Here is a 25312-nt window from a genome sequence, read left to right on the forward strand (position 1 = left end):
CAACGTGTCACAGTGGGGTGGGAGGCAATGGTTTCTCACCATTTGTGCAGAGTTCAGAGCCTCCATGGGTTTGTGTGTTTCATGGCTGAGTCTACGCTTGGTAGCAGTAGGTTCAATGGATCTGATTTCTGGGCAGTATGAAGGGGTAGACCCTATCTTTTATTTCTCTGGCAGATTGAGCTCCCTCCCTGCCCATGTGTGACTAATATGGGAACTCTGGGTCCTAAGGCTAGCAGTCTAATCCCATAATATAGCCAACTAACCACTCATTCATTCTAAAAACCTTGAAACATTGAAAGAGCACCTATGAATGCTAGGGACAGTTCTAAACACTAGGGAGAGAGAGTGAAAAAACCGGCAAAAGAGGACCTGCCCTCACAGAAATTCCATTTTAGAGTGTGTGTGTATGTGTGGGTGGGTAACACTAGGAACAAAGTAAATGAGTAAATTTATTTTATTTGGTGTGATAAAAGAAGAGAATGCTATGAAGAAATAAATTAGTGAAGGAGGTAAGATGAAAAGTAGTGAGTATTGTTTACATGGGAGGGAAGTTGTTGCTATTTTAAATAGAGGATGCAGAGAAAGCAGCTGGGCGTTCCCAGACCCCAAAGTGTGGTGTAGATGTTAGGAGGCCTAGTGAACTGGAGACCTTACGTCGTGCTGAGGTGGACACAGAATCCGCAGGCCTCACAATCACCAGCAATAGCAAGGTCCATGGTCATCAGCGGGATGGGCCAGCACGCAACCCGAAAGGCCAGTAGATCCAGGATGACCAAGAGGAGGCATGAAACCCAAAGCTATTCCTTTGATGCCTTAAGGATACGTAGCTTTCCCTGCACCTGCCACTGTCCTGGGGAAGAAGAGAGCTCTGGAGAGGAAAATCTCCCTAAAAGAGGGAGAAATTACCCCAAAGAGATTTTTAACTCAGAAACGTCTATGATATCTGGAATTGACCTCCTTGACTCTTTTCTACCAACCTGAGGCATAGAAGCTAGAAAGGATGATATGATCAGTTGCAGAATGCGAAGAGCATATTTCTGCATACCTGAGTTTGTACATTTTGGCCAGATTCTGCACTATTTGTAACTTCTTGTGTGTGCGAGCCATGGAAACCTGGGAAGTTTCGGATCTTGACTTAATAAGGACCACATTGAGTTGATTTGTGAGCCAGAGTGACTTCTTAACATACTGTAGTTTCTAACAAACTATTTGTAAAATTAATGGCCTCTGATGACCCCCATTACCATCTCCCTTCTTCCTGAAAGAAGGCATTTCATTGCTTTATGAAGCTGTATACAGAAGAGTAATTAAGTAACAATTCAGGCCAATGGCCTCTCCCAGGAATTAATGGTAGGGAGAGTTCATTAACCCCAGCTGGTTATAGCTTCTCCAGGAAATGCCCTGGACCAAGGTTATCGTAGCTATTAATGGATTGGATAGGGACTTTAACTGGGATAAAAATAAAGCTCTGTCTTCTTCCTGGGGAGCTTTTCTCCTTGAGGGGCACCAAAGGCAAGCTGTAGGAGTAGCAGAACCCCAAGGTTGGGGCCTTGTATGGGGTGAGGACAACAGATTGCTATTAGTGAGAATTGTTAAATCAAGGTAAAAACAGGGCCTTGGGGGCAAATTAAGGTCCTTGATATAAGCCTTCCTGCTGTTCAGGAGGTGGCTTGATTAACACCCAGTGCAGCTGTAGAGCAGCTGTTTTCACCTTGTTAACTTTTCCATGCCGTGCCTGCCCCGCGCTGAAGAGTCGCTGAGCGATGTCAGGTTTTGCTGCATTGCTGCCAGCAACGCAGTGGCCTTTGTGTGGAACTCTGTAGTGAAAACACCCTCTCTTTCGCCAGGCTGGGCATTCAGGCTCTGTTTGCTGGGCCTTCATCCCTCTGCTGGGAGGGGACCGGCCAGGTGCATGAGCCCTCAATGGAGCTGCCCGGGCGCTGGCCCCTCCTGCTGCCTGGCATGGATGGAGAGCTATTTCTTTGGCTCCCCTTGCTTGGCCTCACTTCACTTTGGCAAATTCTTCTTGGATATTTTTATAAATGAACCCAGTTTTGAGGCTTCTAGCCAGCCAAGACTCTAGAACCTCATTTTAGATCGCTTTTTTTTTTTGGCGCCTGAGCTAACATCTGTTGCCAATCTTTTTTTTCTTCTTCTTCTTCTTCTCTCCAAAGCCCCCCAGTACATAGATGTATATATTCTAGTTGTGAGTGCCTCTGGTTGTGCTATGAGGGACGCTGCCTCAGCATGGCCTGATGAGTGGTGCCATGTCCGCGCCCAGGATCCGAACCAGTGAAACCCTGGGCCACCAAAGCAGAGCGGGTGAATTCAACCACTTGGCTATAGGGCTGGTCCCTAGATCGTTGTTTTTTGAACACAGAATCAAGTACACTATTTTCCTCCTGTCCTTACCTATTTTTAGAGAATTTTTGTGTATAATCTTTAGGCTCATAAAATGTCTGAATTTCCTTTCAGAATACTTCTCAGAATAGCTTTCTCAAAAGCAGAACCTTGAACTAAACTGAAATGTGAAGGGAAAAAAAAGAGAGAGTATACCATTAGTTAATATTGTTATTCTTTAATATCCAATAAACTATGGTAGCTTGAACTGGCAAAAAGTTTATATATTTTCTTATAAAATTAAATATTTTTAAACTTATTGCATCATTGCTATTACAATAGCAATAAAGAACTAAAAAAAAATTAAAGTTCTGGGGCCGGCCCTGTGGTGTAGTGATTAAGTTCATGTGCTCTGCTTCGGTGGCCTGGGGTTTGCAGGTTTGGATCCTGGGCCCAGAGCTACACACCGCTCATGAAGCCATGCTGTGGCAGGGTCACACATATAAAGTAGAGGAAGACTGGCACAGATGTTAGCTCAGGGCCAATCTTCCTCATCAAAAAAAAAAAAAAAAAAAGGAAAGAAAGTTCATCAAGGATCTCACCTCAGAGCAAAAACTCTGTCTTTTTCCAAGTTTTCTTCTATTTTTTGTCTATTAACAAACCATCTTTTATAGCTCTCATAGAATAGATATATTGTTGTGTTTTGCCTTTTCACTTAATATTTTTTATAAACATTTTCCAGGTTGCTACCTACTTTCTATAATTGTCCTTTCAATCACTGCATGAAATTCTGCTGAGCTGATAATATTCATAATTTGCTTCACCTTACCATTCTTACCAACCTATTTATCTGTTTACATAGCCATCTCATCTTGAGGGCTGGAGAGGGCCTATATTAATTTCCTAGGGCTTCCATAGCAAAGTACTACGGACTGGCTGGTTTAAACAACACAAATGTATTTTCTCACGATTCTGGAGCCTGTGAGTCCTGATCGAGGTGTGGGCAGGGTTGGTTTCTCCGGAGCCTCTCTCCGTGGCTTGCAGATGGCTGTGTTCTCCCTGTGTCCTCACGTGGTCATCCATGTGTGTGTGTCTGCGTCCTAATCTCCTCTTCTTACAAAGACACCAGCCATATAGGATTAGGGCCCACCCTAAGGACCTCATTTTAACTTAATTACATCCTTTAAAGGCTGTCTCTCCAAATACTGTCCCAATCTGAGGTCCTGGGGATTAGGACTTCAACATATGAATTTTGGAGGGGCACGACTCAGTCTACACGAGGCATTCAACACATGTTTACCTGCGGCCCAATTTAGGAGCATTCAGCTTGTTCTCCCACCTTCTCCCCAAATGGAAGCACTTCAAAGAATGTGTTTGTGTAGTCACTCTATTTTTCAGGCATAACCAAAATATTTAAAAATATGCACTTTTACCATTTTTGGATGTCTATTCATTAGCCTATCAATCAACTGCTTTTTATTTTACAGATGAGGAAAATAAGGACGAGAGAGATTAAATGTTCTACTGGGATTAAAAAAGAAGATTATGAAAGTCTCCCATATCTGAGACCATGCCCCTCAATGTTTTCTGGTTCATTCTTCCGTCTAAAGTGCAATAGGAAAAAGGAATTTCCTCAATTATAACATGTTGCTGGTATTATGGAGCCATTTTTCAGTGTAACCTGCATGTTGGGGATACAGTTTTTATTTTCAGTGAGATCGTTTCTTCTGAGGTAACTGACACTTGGTCTCTGCTTTAATCACTCGTTGCTTTATTTCAAGTTTGCTTCTCTAGCTTTAACTTAAAAAAATTTCAATTAGAAAGTGATTATTAAATGGATGGTTCCTAAAAAGGCTAACTAGAGACTCTGCATGCAAACTTTTGTAAAAAATTTACACTGAAATTTGATACAGTTTTATACCCCCTTCTCAATTCTTCTAACTTTGTGTTCTTTCTGCCCTAAACCGGAAACACAATCCTTTAAATTTGCTTAGTAGTCCCACTTGATAATTATGGAGAAGTCTTTCATGCCTTGAGATTTGGGTTATCTTTTGCATAACAGAAGTAATATGTTGGAATATTCCTACTATAAGATAATTATAATTAGCTTAGCTTTGCCTATATATTTCATCATTCTTCACTTATTTAGCAAACATTTTTCTGAGCACTCAGTAGGTACTGAGCTAGGTAATAGGATGTCTCAAAGATGACTAGAGTACTTAATGTCAAAAGGCACCATCATGTGATAAACGTTATAGTCAATTCAGGTGGAAAGTGCTTAGGAATACGGAGGGGGCACATCTAACATTATGATTAGGGAAGTTTCAAACAGGAGGTGACTTGAGGTTGAGTTGAGTCCTAAAAGAAGAGAGTAACTTTATAGATAATGGGAAAGGATATTTCAAGAGGAGAGAAAACAACAGGTTCAAAGGCGCAATGTGCTCAGGGAGTGGTCAAAAATTCACTGCAGTTTTCTGTCTAGGGTAGCACGTCCCAATGTGTGTTACGTAAAGAACTGGTGGCATAACATAGTATTAGGTGGGACACAGAGGTAAGATTTTTAACTTTGAAAATTAATTTTAGTAGGAGTAAAATATTTAGTAAAACTACAAGTAGTATATTAAAACTTGATTTAAAGACATTGCTTTGAATGAAAATAAATTTACTTGAGTGAAAACAATACTTGGTTTATTGAAAAATATTAAGTAGACAGTTATTCAGGGGAACATGAATGTAGCAAAAACTGTGAAGGTGGATGTGAGTGTCAAAGTTCGGGGCTCAGTGCTCTAACAGTGTGTGGCAAGGGGTGGGGAGGGACAGCCAGGTCAGCTGAGGAGCACGACATATTTGTGCTCAAGACTTTGAGTTTCGTCTCGAAGCACCCCAAGAGGCATCAGAGACTTAGGTAGAAGAGTAACATGGTCATTGTATTGGAGAAAGATAATTCTGGGGCAGTGCAGGGTAGATGGGATTGAGAAGCCCTCAGTGCTTGCCCATACTGTGCGTTACGACCAGACATCCCAGGGGAATAGACTACCTTATATTTCCATTGGGAATGGAGGCTCAAGTTTTTATCATGCCTTTTTTTCCTCTTAGAAATTGTATATTGGAGGTTTTCCCCCTTTATATTATTTATTCTCTGTTTGGATAATAAAGGCAATATCAGATCTTCTTGGTGAGCAATGTCTACCAAATTCGCCATGAGAGTTTTTATCCCAAACTCCTCCACCTTGGCCTATATACCCATTGCCTTGAACAACTGCAACCCATAGATTGTTTGGTCTTCCATTGTTCTTTTAAATTGTCTCCATTGGGGCTGATTCTTCTCTCCAATGGAAATTTGGCAAGCCCATGACTTTTTCTGGTTGATTTCAGTCACAATACAATGTCCCAGTTAGGAATCAAAGGGTCCAGTACCATGTAATAATCAAAACTCTGAACTTGGTGTGGAGTTGAGGTGTCTGCCCTCTGGAGCTGAGGGCCGATGTAGGTGGAAAGGCTGCAACTGGGAACGGGCTTGTTGACCTACCTCTTTCCACACAGAGCACACCTACTCCTGCTTCCCGCCAAGCTGGCCACACTGTCAGACATCGCCTAGGTAAGAGAGGAAAGGGGACTTTAAAGTCTTTACTTGACTGGTAGTGTTGTGCACGGGCACCTTTTCCCCTCAGGCCTGCTTGGTGTTTAAACCTCATTCTTTCTCCTGTGGTTGCTTGTAGGAAGTTTTTGGAGGTTGCCCAACTGCTATCACGACACGACTGGAATCTCTAGCCCTGACCCAGCAATTGCATATCTAAACCATGTGTTCACTTATGTCTCTTTCAGCCACTAAGGCTTTTGTCATTCTGCCAGCCTCTCTCTGCTGGTCTTCTGCCCTTCTAGATGGCCAGGACTGGCTACATAATTTGCAGAACTCAGTGCAAAATGAAAATGCAGGGCACCTTGCTGAAAAATCCTTAAGAATTTTAAGCCAATGGCGCAGAAATTAAACCAAGCATGGGTTCCTTCTGGAAGCAGGTCCCTGTGTGACTGCACAAGTCCCATGTCCATGAAGCTGGGCTTGCAGGTGGCTGTCATGAATAAGACCTAAGATAATCCTGTGTCGGCAGGACACGCTCACATATTCTTTGTTTAAACAGGTTCTGGAACACAGACCAATTCCCACTTGTTTACTTTGCTGTCAAAGCGGTTAGCCAACCTGTCCCATGCCCTTGGATTTTCCAGATGAGAGTCAGAGCGTGGTTCCCAGTATTCCCTATGCTTCACAGACACATAGGAAGATCTCCTAGTGGGCTCCCTAAAACCCTTGTCTTGCTGTATTAGTTTCCTATTCCTGCTGTAACAAATTACCACAAACTTTGTGGTTTAGCTCAACACAAATTTATTATCATACAGTTCTGGAGGGGAGAAATCTGGCATGGCTCTCACTGGCTAACATCAAGGTGTTGGCAGAGCTGTATTCCTTCTGGAGCTCTAGGAAAGAATCTGTTTCCTTGCCTTCCCAGCTTCTAGAGGCCACCTGCCTCCTAGGCTCGTGGCTCCTTCCTTCATCCTCAAAGCCAGGCGTGTAGAATCTTCAGGTCCATCTCAGATTCTCTGACCTTTGCTTCCGTTGTCACATGGCCTTCTCTGGCTCTGACCCGCCCACTCCCTCTTATAGGGACCCTTCTGATTACCTCCAGCCCATGTAAATAACCCAGGATTATCTCCCATTTCAAGATCCTTAATCACATCTGTGAGACCCCTTGCCATGTGCAGTAACATATTCAAAGGGGATTAGGACATGGGCTTATTTGGGGGGTTCATTGTTTAGCCTGCCTCACTTATCTTGAGACAAGAGAGGAACAGCACTGCCATCCTTCCCTTTGAAACGCCCATCTCACTAGGCTAGGGAGGGGTAGCCCGCCCATCCTTCCCCTGTGAGGGTACAGACTCACGGCGCAGCCCTCTGAATAAATCCTCCTTCCAGCCTTGGCTCAACTTTAATTCTAAAAGTAGGCGAGGGGTTTAAGAATCATCTATCATCTAAGAAGTTCTCCAAGAGAACTATCGACACTCAAGTCCTTATCTCAGGGTCTTTTCCAAATTCATCTTTTGTCCTACACTTTCCTGATTTCACTGTTAAAATATTCCAGTAGCAATTAGTAGGTCAACTTTGGTGCTTACAGAAAGTGTTATAACAGTAGTCAAGTAGGAAAATACTAATACATCATTCCATTTTCTATGAGAGAAATGATTCATTTCCCCATGATAAAGAGTTAATTTTGAAAATTCTGGGAAGTTATTGTTTTTCTCTACTCCCCACTTTGAGTCATTTCATCTTGTACTTTTCACATTTATGTGACCTAGAATAAAATCTTCAAATAGCATTTCAAAGAACGGATTTTTTTCCTTTTGCAGTGGAATATTGGAGTGGATAGCAGTGTATGACCTCTTTGACTTTCTGCTCCGTGGCCCGACACCTCCACGATTCGGCTGTGTGCCAGGCTCCAGGATCACTCCCTCACACATCTTGGGAATCCAACCCAGGTAGGACTGCCTGCCTTCCTGTTTCTCTGTCTCTGCACTCCCAGTCTGGCACCTGAGCCCGTACTCATTCCTGTGACCAGAATCCTATTTTATTCTTCAGTTTTGGGATCTGGAACTCTGTCACAAGTCTACATGGGAACACAGTTCGGGCTAATTCTGCAGCTAGACTCTGTTCTTGTCAGAAAGTCCATGCATGGATCTCTGACCCTAAATTCTTCCCCAAAGCTGGGGCCCATCCAGTGCCTCCACATTTTTCCAAGGTCCAGCCCACCCAAGAGCCTGTGTTTCTATGATTTGCCTGCTTACTGGGGCATGCCCCTATTAGCATTTGTTGGATTTCCTTGGTTCTAAACACTTGCCCTGTCCCTCTCTTTTGTCTATACGAGATCTCTAGATCGCCAGTGCTTTCTGGGCACCATCCTCCCCTTCGCTGCTGAATCAGAATCTTTTTCTTTCTTTCTTTCTTTTTTGTGAGGAAGATTGGCCCTGAGTTAACATCTGTTGCCAATCTTCCTCCTTTTGCTTGAGGAAGATTATCCCTGAGCTAACATCTGTGTCAATCTCCCTCTATTTTATATGTGGGAAGCCACCACAGCATGGCTTGATGAGTGGTCCTAGGTCTGCACCCAGGATCCGAACCTGTGAACCCCTGACTGCTGAAGCAGAGGGTGCAAACTTAACCACTGCACCACTGGGCCAGCCCCCCGACTCAGAATCTTAATAGCTGCCCCTTCCAGAAGTTGTATTTCATCTACATCTCAGCAGCCTCTCCTCATATGGAATATTCTACTGTGGATAGAATGCTTATTGTAATAATAGGAATGCATAAGTTGGGGAATGTCTTATGAAACTGAAAAATGACATTTTAGAATTAGGATATATTTTGAAGATTCTATGCATGGGGTGTACTCTGGTGACACACACATAAACTATTTTAGGGAGCTATTTTCACAAATAACATCATGTTCTCAAAGGCTGAATTATCCTACTGTTCAGGAGAGAGGGTGCTCCCCTGTAAAGTTGATCTTTTTCTTCCAGTATTCATTGATTTTTGTTTGGGTCCCTGTAATATTTAATAGACCTCATTCCTGAGAAAATGTAAATAAACAAAGATAAAGTCGAATGTTTTCTTAAGCCAATTTTAGTTTCAAACAACACATCTCTGAGAGGTCAAACTCAAGATAATTTCAGAATTCTAAACAGGTTTTATAACCTCTATTGGCAAGAGATCTGTATTTGCAGAATCCATAAAGCTTTTAAGGTATAGTTGATATTGAAACAATAATGACCCTGGAACAGGATATTTCCTGGAGATTAATGACCAGCTGGGAGGGGTTGATGGCCTGAGGTGTAGTTGAGGGCCATTAACCTCAGACAGTCATTAAGGCCCAGGAAATGTCCTATGTCTAGGTCGTTATTGTTATTATAAATTGAAAATGGAAAAAAGAAACAGGCATACAGATGATCTGAAGGGTGACTCCATTTCCACTGGTTTCAACGGGGAGCATTCTGGGAGAATTTATTCCCCTGTCCATTAGCCAATCTCCCTGAATCCTCTGTCACATCGCCCTTCAACTGATGGGTCTTTGTGCTGGAAATCCCTGAATTCCCCAGATGCTGGAGTAGAGAGTCCAGTTCCCTCATTGTAGCTACCTTTGATCAGAGTGACTGGATGAAACAAACCGTAACGGTACTTTGCCACCGCTGTTAATTGCATTCCACATGCCATCTACTTGCTTCCCCTGGGATGGGTGTTCTCTTCTCTATTTAGCTGCAGTAATTTTCCCACAGCTAAGTTTTAAGCCCTTGAATATTTTGTTTGTGATTGTTCTCCAGGTCATTGGGGTGAAAGTGCACGCTATTTGCTTTGCAGTTGTTCTGTCTCTAGTCAAACTAGGTATGGCATCTTGGTCCAATTCCTCATTCATTTCCCAGAAAGTACTATAATTCCGAGGTATTTTGAATTCCGAACTAATAAGTAATGCTTTGTTTCGAATGCAGTAAGTATCAACTTTTTATTAGTCCTGCAGCAGCAGATTCACCTTCTTTTTTTTCAAACAATGCAGAAACGTTCAAAATGAAGAATGGGTTTTCACTTTAGGGTTTCCAATATCACTTTAGGGCTTCATAACAAATAGCTGAATGTGAAATATTCAGCTGGAATATTCTGCAGTAGAACTTTCCAAATTTGTTTTATTCATGGGCTATAAGAAATTTCATGTCAGACTTAAAAAAAGTCAGAATGGGGCGAGCCTGGTGGCATAGTGGTTAAGTTCACGCATTCTGCTTCAGTGGCCTGGGATTCGCAGATGTGGATCCCCAGTGTGGACCTACACACCACTCATCAAGCCATGCTGTGGTGGCATCCTACATGCAAAATAGAGGAAGGTTGGCACAGATCTTAGATCAGTGACAATCTTCCTCAAGCAGGAAGAGGAAGATTGCCAATAGACATTAGCTCAGGGCCAATCTTCCTCACCAAAAAAACAAAATCAGAACAGCATGACCTGAGCATCATGTAGCTATGGCACTGAGGCTACTGTTTCATTTATTTAGTGGTCACAAGGAAGTTTGAGCCACGTGTTGGATCAGCTTGAATTCATCACCAGTGATTGTAAAGCAAAAGAAAAACTCAAAATATTTGCCTTGATAAAATCAATCAGAGACATCAGCTTTGTAGAAGAATAGCATATTGATGTGTAATACTAGGCTACCAATATTGGTGTGAATTTTATAAATACTCAGTCCATCTTCAAAGGGCTCTTCTCCCTGTAGTGGTGCCTGAAATTCCTGTTACTTGTGAGTTTGGTCTACGATATTGAAGGGCCCAGTTAAAATATAAATGCTAAGTTTTTAACCATTAATACTTACCTTGACTTTAACTTATTAAATCTTCCAGGCCACAATTAGCCTAGGGATTCAATGTAACCAAAATGGTAAGACTGATAAATAATAGGGGGAAATATGATGAAAGTATTCTTTTTTCAAATCCAGATCAATGTAATCTATGAAATCCCTTTTCTTGGCAGGGTCTTCAGAGCAGTTCACGTTTTCTTCGATGCCCCCAAAAGTCCTCCTATTCCACCATTCATTCTCATTTTAACAACTGTCTATTAAACACGGTTTTTGGTGCCAGTCTGTGCTCTTTTGCCCTCTAGGATCCTTGTTTAGGTTGACGTTCCTGTGGGGTGGGCTAACTTTCTCGCAGGCTGCAGGATTTGTTGTTACCTTATGATGGCACAACTCTTGAAATAAATGTCACCCTATAGGTTGTTAATCTCACTCTGGAGAAGTGGGCAAGAATGTTCTTCCCATCAGCTACAACTTTTGTTTTTTACAATAATCTGATCTTGAGTTTTCATTTTCTTAGTGTGCCTATTGATTTCCTAATTCATTTTAATTTAATAACTCCCCTCCACCGCTTTGACTCCCTATATTGCCCCTTCTAGTGGAATTTGGCACAAGTTGTTGTACAAATGGATTGGGAGATGTTATAAGTGGCGTTGCCCATGGTGACCTATAAAATCAACCCCTGGCCCTCTACTGCAACAGGCATCTTGAATCTCCCATCAGGATGAACTCCCTCCATATTTCACACTGCCAAGGAGTTCCAGGGCCCTCCCTCTGAATGTTTACGTAATCACATCTCTACCCCATCCGGTGATTGCTCCTTGATGAAGGCCTTGCAATTGTCCTGGGCAGTCTACACAGAGGTCCCCTGGCGTATCTGAATTCTTGCACTGCAAAGGTCAAATAGGGCCCCTTTGAGGATTCTCACTTCAGATTGTTCTTTCAAGACATTTTTATTGTGCTGCTGTAGGGGATACCTAGAAGCATAGGTATTTTGAGGGTACAACCACGATATTATCCAGACAAGGGAGAAAAAGGGAGAGAACATCAGTTAATAATATTCTGGCTGTCCTAATTCCAGGAGAAGACGAAAGCTTGGGAGGATATAACTAAATATATTTCTTGAGGAATTTCAACTCATTTGGATATAAGCTTCCAATTACTGCTCTTCTTCATTATACCTAATTGTATGCAATTAATAGCAGGTACCCTAATAATATGTTGGCTAGATTGCAGAATGTGCCGGTCACTTTTAATGATTAAAATAGTCTTGTGTTGTTTCAAAATTTTAATTTTAAATTAAATTATTTTCTTCAGGGGTCAGCCCAGTGGCGCAGTGATTAAGTTTGCACGTTCTGCTTCTGGGTGGCCTGGAGTTAACCGGTTCGGATCCTGGGTGCGGACATGGCACTGCTTGGCAAAAGCAGTGCTGTGGTAGGCGTCCCATGTATAAAATAGAGGAAGATGGGCATGGATGTTAGCTCAAGGCAAGTCTTCCACAGCAAAAAGAGGAGGATTGATAGTAGTTAGCTCAGGGCTAATCTTCCTCAAAAAAATACGTAAATTCTTTTCTCCCCTTTATTCTACAAAGTATTGAATCCTTCCTCCTCAGTCTTCTGGCCAGGAGTTTTTCTGTCATGTTCAGGCAGTACAGAAGAGGGTCAAGGACAAATGCTTCCTTATTTAGCTGCCTGTGGGGAGGCTGAGTTCTCTGCTTGGTTAGCTGTCCTCATTTGTTGGCTCAAGGTAATCATTAATGCCTTCTGTGTGGCAGGCATGTAGTTGCTGATCGTCTCATATGTGGGTTCTTCTGAGGGTCTCCATAGTCCTTCCCTTTCTAATACATAGTTCCTGATGCAAGAAATCTGGCTTTACCTTTTTTACTCCCTTTGCCCCTCCAAAAGTTGTCCACCCCAAAACTGAGATCTCCTTTCCAGAAGTATGGGAAGACAGCTAGAGCACAGCAACTTTTCTCCTTGTCTGTTGACCCTTAGGAAAGTCATCCATTCATGACATGTCAAATGATGGGGCAGAGAGCTTCATGGCTGCTTCTCCTCCCAGCCTCACTGTGCTCTTTGATTCTCTTCTCCTTGCCTCAGGTAGCCCAGATGTGTTGGCCAAACAGATTGCCAGCTGGAAAATGAATTGCCCATCCATTCTTCACGTAGTCACCCCCTATTCTTAGCATCACTTCCCTTTGAGCCCTCGTCCCTTGGTTTTAGGTAATAAGATGACCTACTTTCCATGTCTCTCACAGAATAGTTTCTCTTTAAATGGCTATCCTCCTCACAACACCTAACTTCTCTTACATTGCCCAGGGAGAGGTGGGAATGATGGATAGTAAGGCTTGTTCGAAACCGATGCCTATTAGTAAACTCTGTAGGGATATGCTATATATTAGAATATGGGCATCTTAGCATATTTTAGGCTTCACCCCTGATCTTAGATGCAGTTCTGGGGAAATTACAAAATACCCGCTTGATATCCAGAGGAAAAAGAAAAGGAGAAGAATATTAAATAAAATCACTCTTGCTGTTCCTATCCTAAAAAGAACGAAATCAGAGTCAGATGACCAAAGATCAATGGGCAGAAACCAGTATGAACCATTTGGAGAAACTTGCAGAGAAGGAGAGGCTTTCCAGAAAGCCTAAAAGGAGTCCAGAGGGATGAGACTCCTTTCAAGGGCACCTGGTGCAATATTAACAGTTAACAGAGAAAACAAAAGTCACGTTATGCTCCTGTCGGCTCCAAGTAGCTGATCACCCTCCTGAAAAGAGCAGGACTGAAAATATGAAGATAGAATCAGATTGCAAGGAAGCGGGGGGGAACAGAGAGCACCAGTGTGCGTTAAATTAAGTTCAGATCTTCACGCCCTGATACCTTACACCCTAGGATGCAAAGAACCAACAAGTATGATGTCTGATTCCCTTTTGGTCCTCACTAAGAGTGCTTGTTTTTTTATTGTTTCACTTTTTTTCTTGAAAGTTCACTGAGATGTTACAGAGAAAATGCCACACAATCAAAGGCAGAGAAAAAAGAGAAGGAAAAGGATTTTGAAAACTATAGGCTAGTAATTTTATTGTCATTGTAAGAGTAATCCTTACCTAGGCCATTAAGTAGGTGGTTTATGAGTAGTTATGAGAGGAGGGCGATCACTGACAGCGACATGAGTTCCAGAAGAACATTAGCTCAACAAATCAGATCTCTCTTTTTGAAACTAGTAATTCAGAGTAAAGCTGAAATATAATGGATCTCAAATTCCATAGAGCAGCTCACATTCTCTCATTGCGCTCTCAAAGATGCGATGGGGAAACCTGAGTAGATTATTGTTTGCATAGGTGGACTCACAGCTGTTTGAGAAACAATTCATTCATTCAACAAACATTTTTGAAGTTTTTTTGTATTCTATGCAATGTGCCTAACCATCAGGATAAGAGAATAAAGAATTAACATTCCATCAGGGTCTGGCTGTGCGTATCTATGCTAGGTGCTTTACACATGGAATCTCTTTAACTTGGCTGAGAGATCAGTATCATTGTCTCCATTTCACAAGTGAGGAAACAGAAGCTCAGAGTTATTGCCAGAGCCCGCAATGCTAGTACAAGGGGTAGCACAGATTCAGACTTTGATCTACCCGATGATAAACCCATGATCTTCCCATGACATGATTTTCGTTGCTCCAGAGAGTAGAACTAGGATTAATGATTTGAAGTTACCAAGAGGCAAGTCAACATAAGGAAATTCAGCATAAGACATTGAGTCAATGTAAGGGGGGCCCCTCCATCACTTAGAACTATGAGCCCTCTTGAAGACGAATGAGCTCTGTGCCTTGCCCCTCCCTCTGTCACTGTAGGGCTTCAAATAAAGGAACGACTGTCTGTCAGAGATGCTGTGTTAGCAGACATGTCGATCCACATCACCTCTGAAATCCCTTCCAGTTAGTGTACCCTTTGAATCTGTGACATTCTGCACCCTCCAAGAGTCCGTATACTTCTAAGAAAATGAGACAAAGAGGCAAGTAACTTTTTAAAAAGAACTTTTAAAATTTCCTTTGATTACCAAGATTAGACTTATTATAGGCAATTTGGAAAATGCAGAAAAGTAACACAAAGAAAAGAAATATCACTCAACCACCCAGTGATAGTCACTATCAACGTTGGTTTACTTTCTTCCTTTATTTTTTCTCTGCTCACATGATTTCTTAGTCACAATCATATTATAAATGCAAGTTTTTTTGCTGCTTTTTTGACTTAAGGACACAATGAAAATATTTTACTATGCTTTTAAAAGTTTTTGTAAATGTCATTTTTAATGACATGAGTTTTGCAGTTTCTTATACATAATGTTTTATCTCTATTTCAGATTATTCCTTAGGATAGATTAGTAACGGTGGAATTATTGTAGCATAGTTTTGGAGGCTTTAAGTGTCTGTATATATATATTGTCCAATAGTTCTTTACAAAATTGTTGGAGGAGGTCATTGAAAGGATGTGACTGCTTGTTGACCCATGAGCTGGACCTGGTCAGACAGAAGTTCCTCACCCTGTCCTTGGAATGTACACTCTGCCCATCATTCCCACTCGAGAGAGCAATGTGTTGTTGAGACCATCAAGACTGAACATGTGGCTGACCCCTGGTAAGGCCTCTATATAAACTTTCAAGATCCTGGCAGGCGGGTTTGGAGATCTTGTGGCCACCCAAGACAAGCTTTGTATATAAGTTCCCTTGCTTATTAAATCTGCCACCTACCAACCTGGAGTGGTCTGCCTCTTCCTTCAGTCGCTCCTTGTCTCTTGCCCTTGTATGGGCCAGTTTCAGATTTCATCTGGGGAGTTCCTGAGGTTTCGAACCAACAGAAGTGTCCGTACAGACTCAAGCAGTGCTTGAGAACGCTTATCTTTTCTCCTTTTTGCTGCCATTTTCGATGATTATCACTTTTTGCTAAACTTTTTAAGTGAGAAACGATACCTAAAATATGCTTTAATTGTATTGCTTTGATTATTAATTTTGAGTATTTTTAAATTTTCAAGTTTATTAGTCATTTTGTCCTTTTATTAAATTGTTCATTTTTCTATGAAGTAAAATATTTATCAATTTTTATGAGTAATTTATATATTCATAAAATTATCACCCTTATGCAACATATATTATATTTTTTCCCCTCATTTTGAGATTTAACGCTTTGTAGTTATAAGAGACACAGAGCCGCTTCAAAGTAGCCTAACAAAAATGGGAATTTATTGGCTCACTGAAGGCTCCAGGGAACTGTCTTCAGGTAGAACTGAGTTGAGAGACTTATTAGCATCATCCAGACTCAGAATCTGTCCATCTCTCAGCTTGAGTTTTTTCTGGATTGACCTAATTCAGGCACACCTTTTCTGTTGGTGGCAGATGACCAGGCAGAGATTCAGCCCTCTCAGTCACCCCAGTGAGGGAGGGTTCTCTTTCTCAGGCATTCTGGTACAGTCTCTTAAATTGAGTCTCACTGGGTGGACACGGCCGTGTACCCATTCTTGAAACAGCCATTCTGCCTGGTGATAAAGAACATGGGATTGGCCAGGCTTCCCTTGATCATCTGTGTTTGAAGGGATGGAGAGAGACCGAAATCAGCCAAGAGGGAGCACTGTTCACCCAAAGGAAAATTAAGGTACTGTTACTGAAACAATTAGATGTTTATTATATAAAGACAAAGTATTATGTTGTCAAATTTAACTTTTTTCTATAATTTCTTGTCTAACATTAAAGCTTAAAAAGCCAGAGAATTGATAAAATTACTTTTTATTTTCTTCAGCTTTCTGTGCTTTATATTTTTGCACTTATCTTTGGAATAAACTAGGAACTAAATAGATTTAAAAGCCAAAACTAAGTATTTCAGTAATATTAATTGCTGAAGCTGATTTGGGTTAGCACATTTACAATATATAAATTTTAATAAACGCTATTTTCTATTTCTAAGCCATCTAATGACTTTTTTTCTGTCTATTCTTATGCCAGTGCCATAGCATTTTATTTATTTTTTTACTTATTATTTTTATTTCTATTGCAGTAACATTGGATTATAACATTATATAACTTTCAGATGTACATCGTAATATATTTCGAATTCTGTGTAGCTTACATCATGTTCACCACACAAAAATTAATTGTAGTCCATCACCTCACATGTGAGCCAAATCACCCCTTTTGGTGTTCCCGCTCCCCCCTTGCCCTCTAGTAACCACCAATCCAATCTCTGTTGCTACGTGTTTGTTTGTTTTAATCTTCTACTTATGAGTGAGATCGTATGGTATTGACTTTCTCCCTTTGACTTATTTCACTCAGCATAATACCCTCAAAATCATCCATGTTGTCACAAATGGCTGGATTTCGTCATTTCTTATGGCTGAGTAGTATTCGATCGTGTGTATATACCACATCTTCTTTATCCATTCATCCCTTGATGGGCACCTAGGTTGCTTCCAAGTCTTGGCTATTGTGAATAAGGCTTCAATGAACATAGGGGTGCATGTATCTTTATGCATTTGCGTTTTCAAGTTCTTTGGATAAATACCCAGCAGTGGAATAGCTGGATCACCATAGCATTTTAGTTATTGTAGCTATGTAATAGGCTTTGATATTTGATGGAGCAAATAAATGACAGGTAGCCTGAATGAAAGGGGATAGAAAGACCCAGAGCCAGGAGTTTTACTTACCTTGACTGAGCCTATTTTTACTGAGAGCCTGTGCACATGGGTTCTCCTGGAGCTCAGCTTAAGGAGCAATTGAAAGGAAAGACAGAGTACAAAAGGGGGTAGGGGGCAGGCTTAGGGATAGAGAAGGCAAATGTTACTACTGCTTTCAAATACGGTGCATGTATGTTACAAACGGTACGGTCTTCTCTATTTGGAGTTCAAGGGAAATTAAGTAGGTGGTTTCTTTTCAGCACTTTATTTTTCTCTTTTTCTTTTTCTTTTCTGTCCTCACTTGCTTTTGACATCTCCAGAACAGGCTACTGATGCCAGTAATGCTTCATAGAGTGACATCAGTTCAATGTTAGTCCTTCATAAGCTTGCCACCCCCACTGAGAATGATCCTCTAATGGCCACATGTGAGCCTGCCATGAGGGCTGCTGGAGAAGTTCAGTGAAAGAGGGGGCCTCCTGCCCTGCTCAGATAATATCATCTAACTGATGTCCATTTTATCCCTTGGTAAGGCTTATTCTGTCTCTAGTGTGTCTCACAGAGTTTTAGAAGGGACATCATGCCTCTTTTTAGCCACCAAATGTTTATTAAACTTTTAATATATGCTGGGCTTCATGCTTGGTACTGGGAATATAAGTAAAATATTATCCCCTTCTTTAAGGAGTTCATTGTCGGGTCCAATGGTTCTTATGTTTTTTTCATTTGCTTTCCCAAAGTTTAGGTTCCCTCTCTGAGGGCCTAAGGCACTTGACATTGCCCCATGCAGTCCATTTAGAGGTCAGAGTAAATTGTCTTCTATATTTAAACAGATTCTGTAGCCTTTAGGGTTCCCACCTATGCCCACGTTGTGGCAAGGACCCCCACCCCCAATACCCACGTCCCATCCCAGGCCTGGCTTTGTTGGTAAGTGTGCAATGGTAGAATCTTTTTTGGTTTATACTGGTGATAGGATACTCGGCTGAGGTTTTCTGACTCACTGTGCCCCTTTTGTTAATGTCGATGTGACAAGCTTTTCCTACCCTAGACGTCGAAGGCTGGGCTCCTGAAAGCCTGAGTTTTAATTTACATAGCCTTTTAATTTACATAGCCCTGTGGTTGCATCCTTGGAGCTTGGGGTACTTCATGATTATGTTTTACTCTTCCGATGAAATTCTGCTGCTAACAGGGACCTTCTGGTGGGTCAGAAGATAAACCTGTAGCCGTGTCAAAATCACCTCACTCTCAATAAGGCAGAGATACAGCTGCTCCGGGTGCTTCTTAGTGGCCAAGGATATGCTTCTTTCTTCATTGATCCTGTTAAGTGACAAGATCCTGTCTTTTGGGGTGAAAAATATCCATGTGATTATATGCTCTAATTTTTCATGCAATGATCATATTAGCTCTGTCGCCTTCTCGCATTCTGTCATCTGGGCCCCAGTGAACAGTGAGGCTATTACCCTTCTCAGGAAGGCACTGACTTACTCATCACTGTGGGGGCTACTTCCTGTCTGTATTGCCATGTCTCCCTGGAAGCCTTCCAGCGAGACATCCATCGTTTACAAATTGATTTGCACTGCCTTGGCCAGCATGTAATTCCAATTCCAGTTTCTTCTCTTACAGGCCTTTTATGAAACTCCAGCTATTCCCTCCAATAGTCTTTTCAGTTTTATTTGCTTATTTGCTGACTCTTTGACAAAATCTACTTTTACCAAGCTTACTTATCCCACAAGGCCCTATTGAGTTTCCAGCTCTTCTAGGAAACCTACCTGACCTACTTTAACTGACTTCTAAATCACAATAGCAGTTATATGCTACTGATTTGGTACTTAAATATTGAACACCTTGCATCACAGTGTAGCAGTTAAGGTCATAGGCCTTAGAGACAGATTCTCTGGGTTTTTGCTTGAACTTGGACAAATTATTTACCATTTCTAAGCTTCAATTTCTCCATCGGTAAAATGGGGCCAAGAATGACCTTTCTTGGTCTCATTACAGAGTCCATCTACTGTTACATCCATAGTAGATGCTCAAGAAGGGAAGAAGAAATGCCTGCAGCTTCTTTTAGCCAATACTGGGTTTACTTCAGAACGTATTTCCCTGCTGCTCTAGGGTAAAATTTCTTATAAAAGTTGATTAAGAGTGGTCTGTGGGCAAAAATCTTATTGAGTTCCCAGATTAAGGATTTTGGACTAATAGATTATGATCTCAAAATTTCTGAATTAACAATATAATGAAAGACTGACTCAATTTATGTCATTGGAGCTCAAATCAGGGTAATAACAATTGTCACGTTCTTACCTGGAAGATTTCAAAAGAATGAATAGCACATTAACAAAAGAATGTGGCTACACACAAATAATATTATGTATTGAAACATTCCGAGTGACTGACTTTTTTCATGAATAATGTTGAAATGAATCTAAACAGGCTTTTAGAAGTTTCTTTATGTTTTGGTCTCTCTTAGATTTTGCCAGCTATCTTTCTGATCATATTTAATCATAGACTTATAAATGAGGATGGATTTGGTAGCAAGGAGTTTTCCAGAAAACTTGTTCTAATGTTGTTTAAGGAGAGTTACTGGCTAGTCCTAATTTGACATATCCCATAGGTTAGAGTGTGACATTTAGTGTCGCGTTGTCCCATTCTCCCTTTTATGAAGTCCCCCCACTTTGCTCATAATTTCTAGTTTGAGTTCTGTCAAAAGTGAGCTGTGGGCTCTTAGGACCTTACATTTAAAACGAAGTGACAAATTACGTGCTCCCCAACAAAATTTGGAAAGTTAGCATATTTCCTCTAACATCACCATCAATTTTTTTTTTTGGTGGTAGAAGAAACAGTATAATAACTACACATAGATTCTTTTTGTTTTCTTTTTCCCTCCCAAAGCTCCAGTACATAGTCTTATATCCTAGCTGTAAGTCATTCTAGTTCTATGTGGGACACCTGCCACAGCATGGCTTGGTGAGCCCTGTGTAGGTCCACACCCAAGATCCGAACTGGTAAACCCCGGGCTGCAGGAGCAGAGTGTGCGAGCCCAACCACTCGGTCACAGGGTCAGCACCTATACATAGGTTTTATGTATGATTTTTCTTTATAATCAATTTTGCATATAATTTCATGTCATTTTGTAACTATCACTTTGTGTTTAAGCCTTTTACACTCCAGCATTCAAAGATTCTTAGCCACTGGCCTTTATAAATGGGCGGGGTGTACACTGCTCTTCGTGCTTGTAACCTCACCCTTTTTAGGACTTAGAGTATAATCTTACTGAGAATTCCAGGATTTTCATTTGAATTTCGATTTCCTTTTTGGTTAAATTCATATATACCTGAAAAAACAATATATATATAATTAATATATACTCACTATATATATTATATATATAAAACTTTTCCCTAAATTGATTTATATATGAAATATATATATAAAATACATGTTCAATATATATTATAGTCAACATATAATTTAATTAAGGTAAATATATATAAAGTTTATATTAATTACATTATATGTAATATCCCTTAATTGAATTATATATTGAACGTATATAATATATTGAATATATTATATATGTGGTATATATATAATTTTCCCTTAATTGAATTGTGTATTGAAAGTCAGTCAGAAGGTTTTGTCAGATAGATGTTCTAGCTGAAGGTCAGTCTCCATGACACATATGCTCATTGTTCCAACCTCTACTAAATTAAAAATTTCGAGTTATTTTGAGTGATTCAGCAATTTCTAAAGCTTCTGATCATATTGCCTGTAAGAAATTCCTATAAACTGAACAACTTAAAAAAAATTAATGCTCTCTTACAATATAATCTTTTGAAGATATTTTAAGCCACGACTTGCAATCCAAATTTAAGTTAAAAATTCAACCGTGTTGGTTGCAACAATAGAAATAACACAACTGAGTGGCTGGATGAAAGCTCACCAGTTTGTACACGTGCAGCAATAATGACTGTTGGCACTTCACAACTTCCTCAGCTGCTTGGAGGTCGTCAGACATTTTTCTAGGCATCTATGCATCTCAATTTCAGAAATGTTGCAATGGAAAAATTATATCTTCGAAATAAGAAAGAATGAGGTATAACCTTGTTAATCAGATGTAACTTACTTGCCCTTGCTGTCCTGCCTCTTAGTATTATTTATATTTGTTTACCATATATATGGTCCTTAAAAGATTTAAAGATTTGAAAGCCACAAATACCTGTGATGCTGGAAGTGACCAAAATAAAGGCTGCCAAATTGGTTGAAAGCTTGGTGAGGGTTTTGGTATCCTCCCATTCCTCAGGGCAGCCTTTCTGCTAAGGTGTCAGAAGCTTCTTCCTTGCTTCAGGAAGCCCATTGTCGTGCCCAGGGAGAGAAATTCATTTGGTGGGGCACTTGTTCCCCACCCTATCTTGTTCCTCCAGGATAGAGATGGGAAAGCCCAACACCTGACACTTGGAGAGCTTGAGCCTCTGAATGAAAAATTGCCATGAATTTGAATGAAGATAAGAGAGAAGGGGACAGTGAAAGATGTTCCAGCGGTGAGGGATCGTTGGTGTTGGCGGCCACCCATCCCTGTTATCTCACCTAATGGCGGGTGCCTGCCAATGTTTATTTGGCCATTGCCATTCACCAGCTGCTCCTCTACCATGTTGTTTTTCTTCCCAGATGGCAACACGATGTTCCACGATAAAACTGACACAAAAAACAATGCAAAATTTGTCTAAGAGAGGTTCAGCAAGCATGAGAAAAACATCTGATATCTCTCAGAGCCCGCCAAGTTCGCAGCTTACAGTGCCAGAGTAATTATGGGATGATTTGAACAGAGGCAATGCATGGGGAAGCCACTTCCAAATGTATCAGGTAGGTTTCCAGAAGAGGCAAAACATTCGGCTCTCTTGTTCCTCTGGCACCCTGACAGAATCGATGAGAGCTGCCTGTGGCTCCCCGAAGCCTCCTACATTACTGAATCCATGCTTTACCCCATGCCGTCTAATTAATGGCCCACTATTTTAAAAACTCTTTTATTCAATTAGACTCTGCTTTCAATAAGATAAACACTCCTGCTATCAAAATCCTGGGAAACCAACATTTATCGGCTGCCTTCTCGCCAAAGCATCTGCTTTTCTGTTGCCCCTGGTTTTGTATTCTGTCCAGTCTTCATTTGGCTGTTTGATTCTGTGAAAATTGACTGCTATTTTGGGGATTAATATGAAAGGAGAGGGTGTTCCTGCCATCTTGTTGCTCTGAGCGCTGTTTCCCCCTTCTCCTCTACAGAAGAACACAAACCAAAAAGAGTAATTTTATTATTATGGATTACAAAGAGTCACAGATGTTATTTAAAATGGGGCATTGACTGGGTTTCATATTCATCACTATTGCTCAAAGTACTGCCTTTTATGTGGGTTACCATTAGTATATCTTTTGTCATGTCGGATTTTTAGGTGAAAAGCCAGAGAGTTCTTATGTCTTTCGTTTAGTTGTCTGCCTCTTCATTTGACTCAGAATTGTCTCCGGGGATGATTGCATTCATGTTTGGCTAGATTTTTCATAGTTATTACAGTTTATTTGACTGACTGTAGAGACAATACTGAGAAAAATAGTCTCAAAAAAATTTCTATCTGGCATTTAAGGAATCTGCCCCAAACTGGTTCTACGGTGCAGCTGTTGGTTATAAACTGTTGTGAATGAAAATAAAGAATAGAAAATGCTCAATAATCTCTAATGAAAAACATTATTTTAGTGGATGAATTTATTCCTTCTGACTTATGAGTGGTATAATGTATTGATAAAATTTAAAAACAGATTTTGCATTTACGTGGTGTGGGAAGGAAGTGTTATTGTAGGTAGTATCTAACAGAAAACCTGTTCCAGAAGCATTGACGCCTTCCCACACATAGGGAAAGGCACTCGGAAGGGCTCAAGATTTCCTGAACAAGACCTGAGTTCAGGTCTTAGCTGTGCTGTTGACATTGGATGAGTCACTTAACCTCTTGTAATCTCTATTTCCTTTATAGAAAATGGAAATATGGGAGTACTAGTCACCAAGTACAACTATTGTGAGGATCCAGTCAATTGACAGAGGCAAAAGACTGTTGTAAGTTGTAAAGAATGGCACAACCATTAAACATTAATATGGTATCAAGGACACATTTCTCTGTTGAGCTGCATCTTCGTAAAGTCTTCCTTCCTCTTCGACTGTAACTTTCCTTCAATAGGAGATTTCTTTTTCTTTAATTGTGTAATTTGTTGCTGCAGCCTCAGAAATCCTGGGAGGATAGGGCAGTGTAGATTTTATGACTGTTGTGAGTATTTGACCTTCTAAGGGCAGAGGAAAGATCTGAATATATTAACATTTGAGGTCATGCTCTAATTCAGTTTTGTAGGAAGCTACATTATTTGACATTTCAACCTTTCTGCAGGACAGATTGTTGGGCATTTTCCAAGGCAGCGAGAGCTGAACTTTTCTTTCCAGCATTGCAATCACTTGACCGTCTATATACAGGTGGAATTAATATAATGTACACATTCTAGTTCATATTCACGTTGGATCAAAATGATTCCATTGAGTAGAGCAAGGTCAGGTTGAGGACTCTCAGAATACTGAGAAAGAGGCTGATCTTACTAATCCATGCCTGTTGGAGTTCATATTCATCTAGAATAAAGCAGTAGTTCTCAATATGGGCCTAAAATTACCTGTATAGCATTTGTGTCCGTTTGATTTCGATTCTTCATAGCTACTGTAGCTTACTTAATTATCCATCGTCAAATAAGGAAACTAACACTGAAATTCAGCTGAACCCACATCCAAAAATTCTAGTTTAAATGGTTTGGCATGGAGTTTGGTCATCAAAATTTTTTAAGCTCCCCAGGTGATTCTGAGGTACAGTGAGACCGAGAACCATAAATTTAGAGGTAAGTGGCAATAAAATATCTATCCACAGGTACACACTGCTTAGGTATTCTGCTAGAGTGGTTTAGCTAGGTGTGATTTTTGAGTGATCACTTGAACCAATATTCCAAGATGCTGCAAAAATCATGTTTTTTGAGTTATAAATGTTGACACTAAAATTTTACATTTTCGTGGGCATTAATTTATTTAGTTTTTTTGATATTGAGCTTGATGTTTCCACATGAAGCATTAAACATGTGTCATCACTTTTTGAACTTGGAATAATGGAAACAATAGAATAAATCTCTAAAATGGTAATAGTGGCAGATAAGGAGCCCACATGGTGAGGGCTAGAGAACGGGCAGAGCACCAGGTCGAGAGATGAGGCATTCCATGAGTGTGTGTGCACTCACGTGGCTATGCTGTCAGTCAAGATGAATTCCACTGTGCAAAGCATTGGGTTCATCACAGGAATAAGTACAGAGGCCAACCTGACTGGTCAACCCACGTTCACGTATGAAAACTTGGAGTTCTTACCACAACCGGAGGGACTGCCTTGTGCAAATGAGCACAATACAAGGGGATATTTTATACTGGATTAGCATTTTGGTCAAAGCGTTACACTAGCTTGGATGGCATATTGCAGAAAAGAAGTGTGGTTTGGTAGACAAGGCATGGGTCAGATCATTCCTGATATGTCTCAGCTTCATAATTTAGTGAGGTGTGTGGCCTTGGACATATTCATCTAAATTCTCTGAGTTTCAGTTTCCTTACCTGCACAATATGGATAATGAAACCTCGTACATATACACCCACGGTATTTAGCTAGCTAGCTCATTTTGCCTTGTTCCATATATGATTTAAACAAAAATAGATAAAATTCATAATCAGGGAAAACACAGATAAAGTGAGTAGTAAAGATTGAGGGGAAGGTAAAATATAGAAATAGAGTTCACATACTTCAAAAATAATACATATTAAAATGCCCTGTAAAGTTCTATTCAGTATTAGTCAATAATATTTATAAAATATATTATTTCTAGGTTCT

The 25312-nt window shown here is 40.5% G+C and overlaps 1 long non-coding RNA gene across 2 annotated transcripts; it reads left to right on the forward strand.

Moving 5' to 3' along the window:
- The first annotated feature begins 26 nt into the window (after positions 1–26).
- Positions 27–23520, forward strand: LOC139084164 (uncharacterized). 2 transcript variants are annotated; one of them, XR_011541530.1, is made up of 6 exons: positions 27–509; positions 3828–4072; positions 5884–5938; positions 7741–7869; positions 22041–22235; positions 23390–23520. It is a non-coding gene; the product is annotated as an uncharacterized lncRNA (long non-coding RNA). The 2 variants fall into 2 exon arrangements; XR_011541526.1 differs by lacking the exon at positions 5884–5938 and having other exon boundaries at positions 30–509.
- The last annotated feature ends 1792 nt before the right edge of the window (positions 23521–25312 follow it).

This window comes from Equus przewalskii, chromosome 1, assembly GCF_037783145.1.
Source record: "Equus przewalskii isolate Varuska chromosome 1, EquPr2, whole genome shotgun sequence".
NCBI classification, from domain to species: Eukaryota; Metazoa; Chordata; class Mammalia; order Perissodactyla; family Equidae; genus Equus; species Equus przewalskii.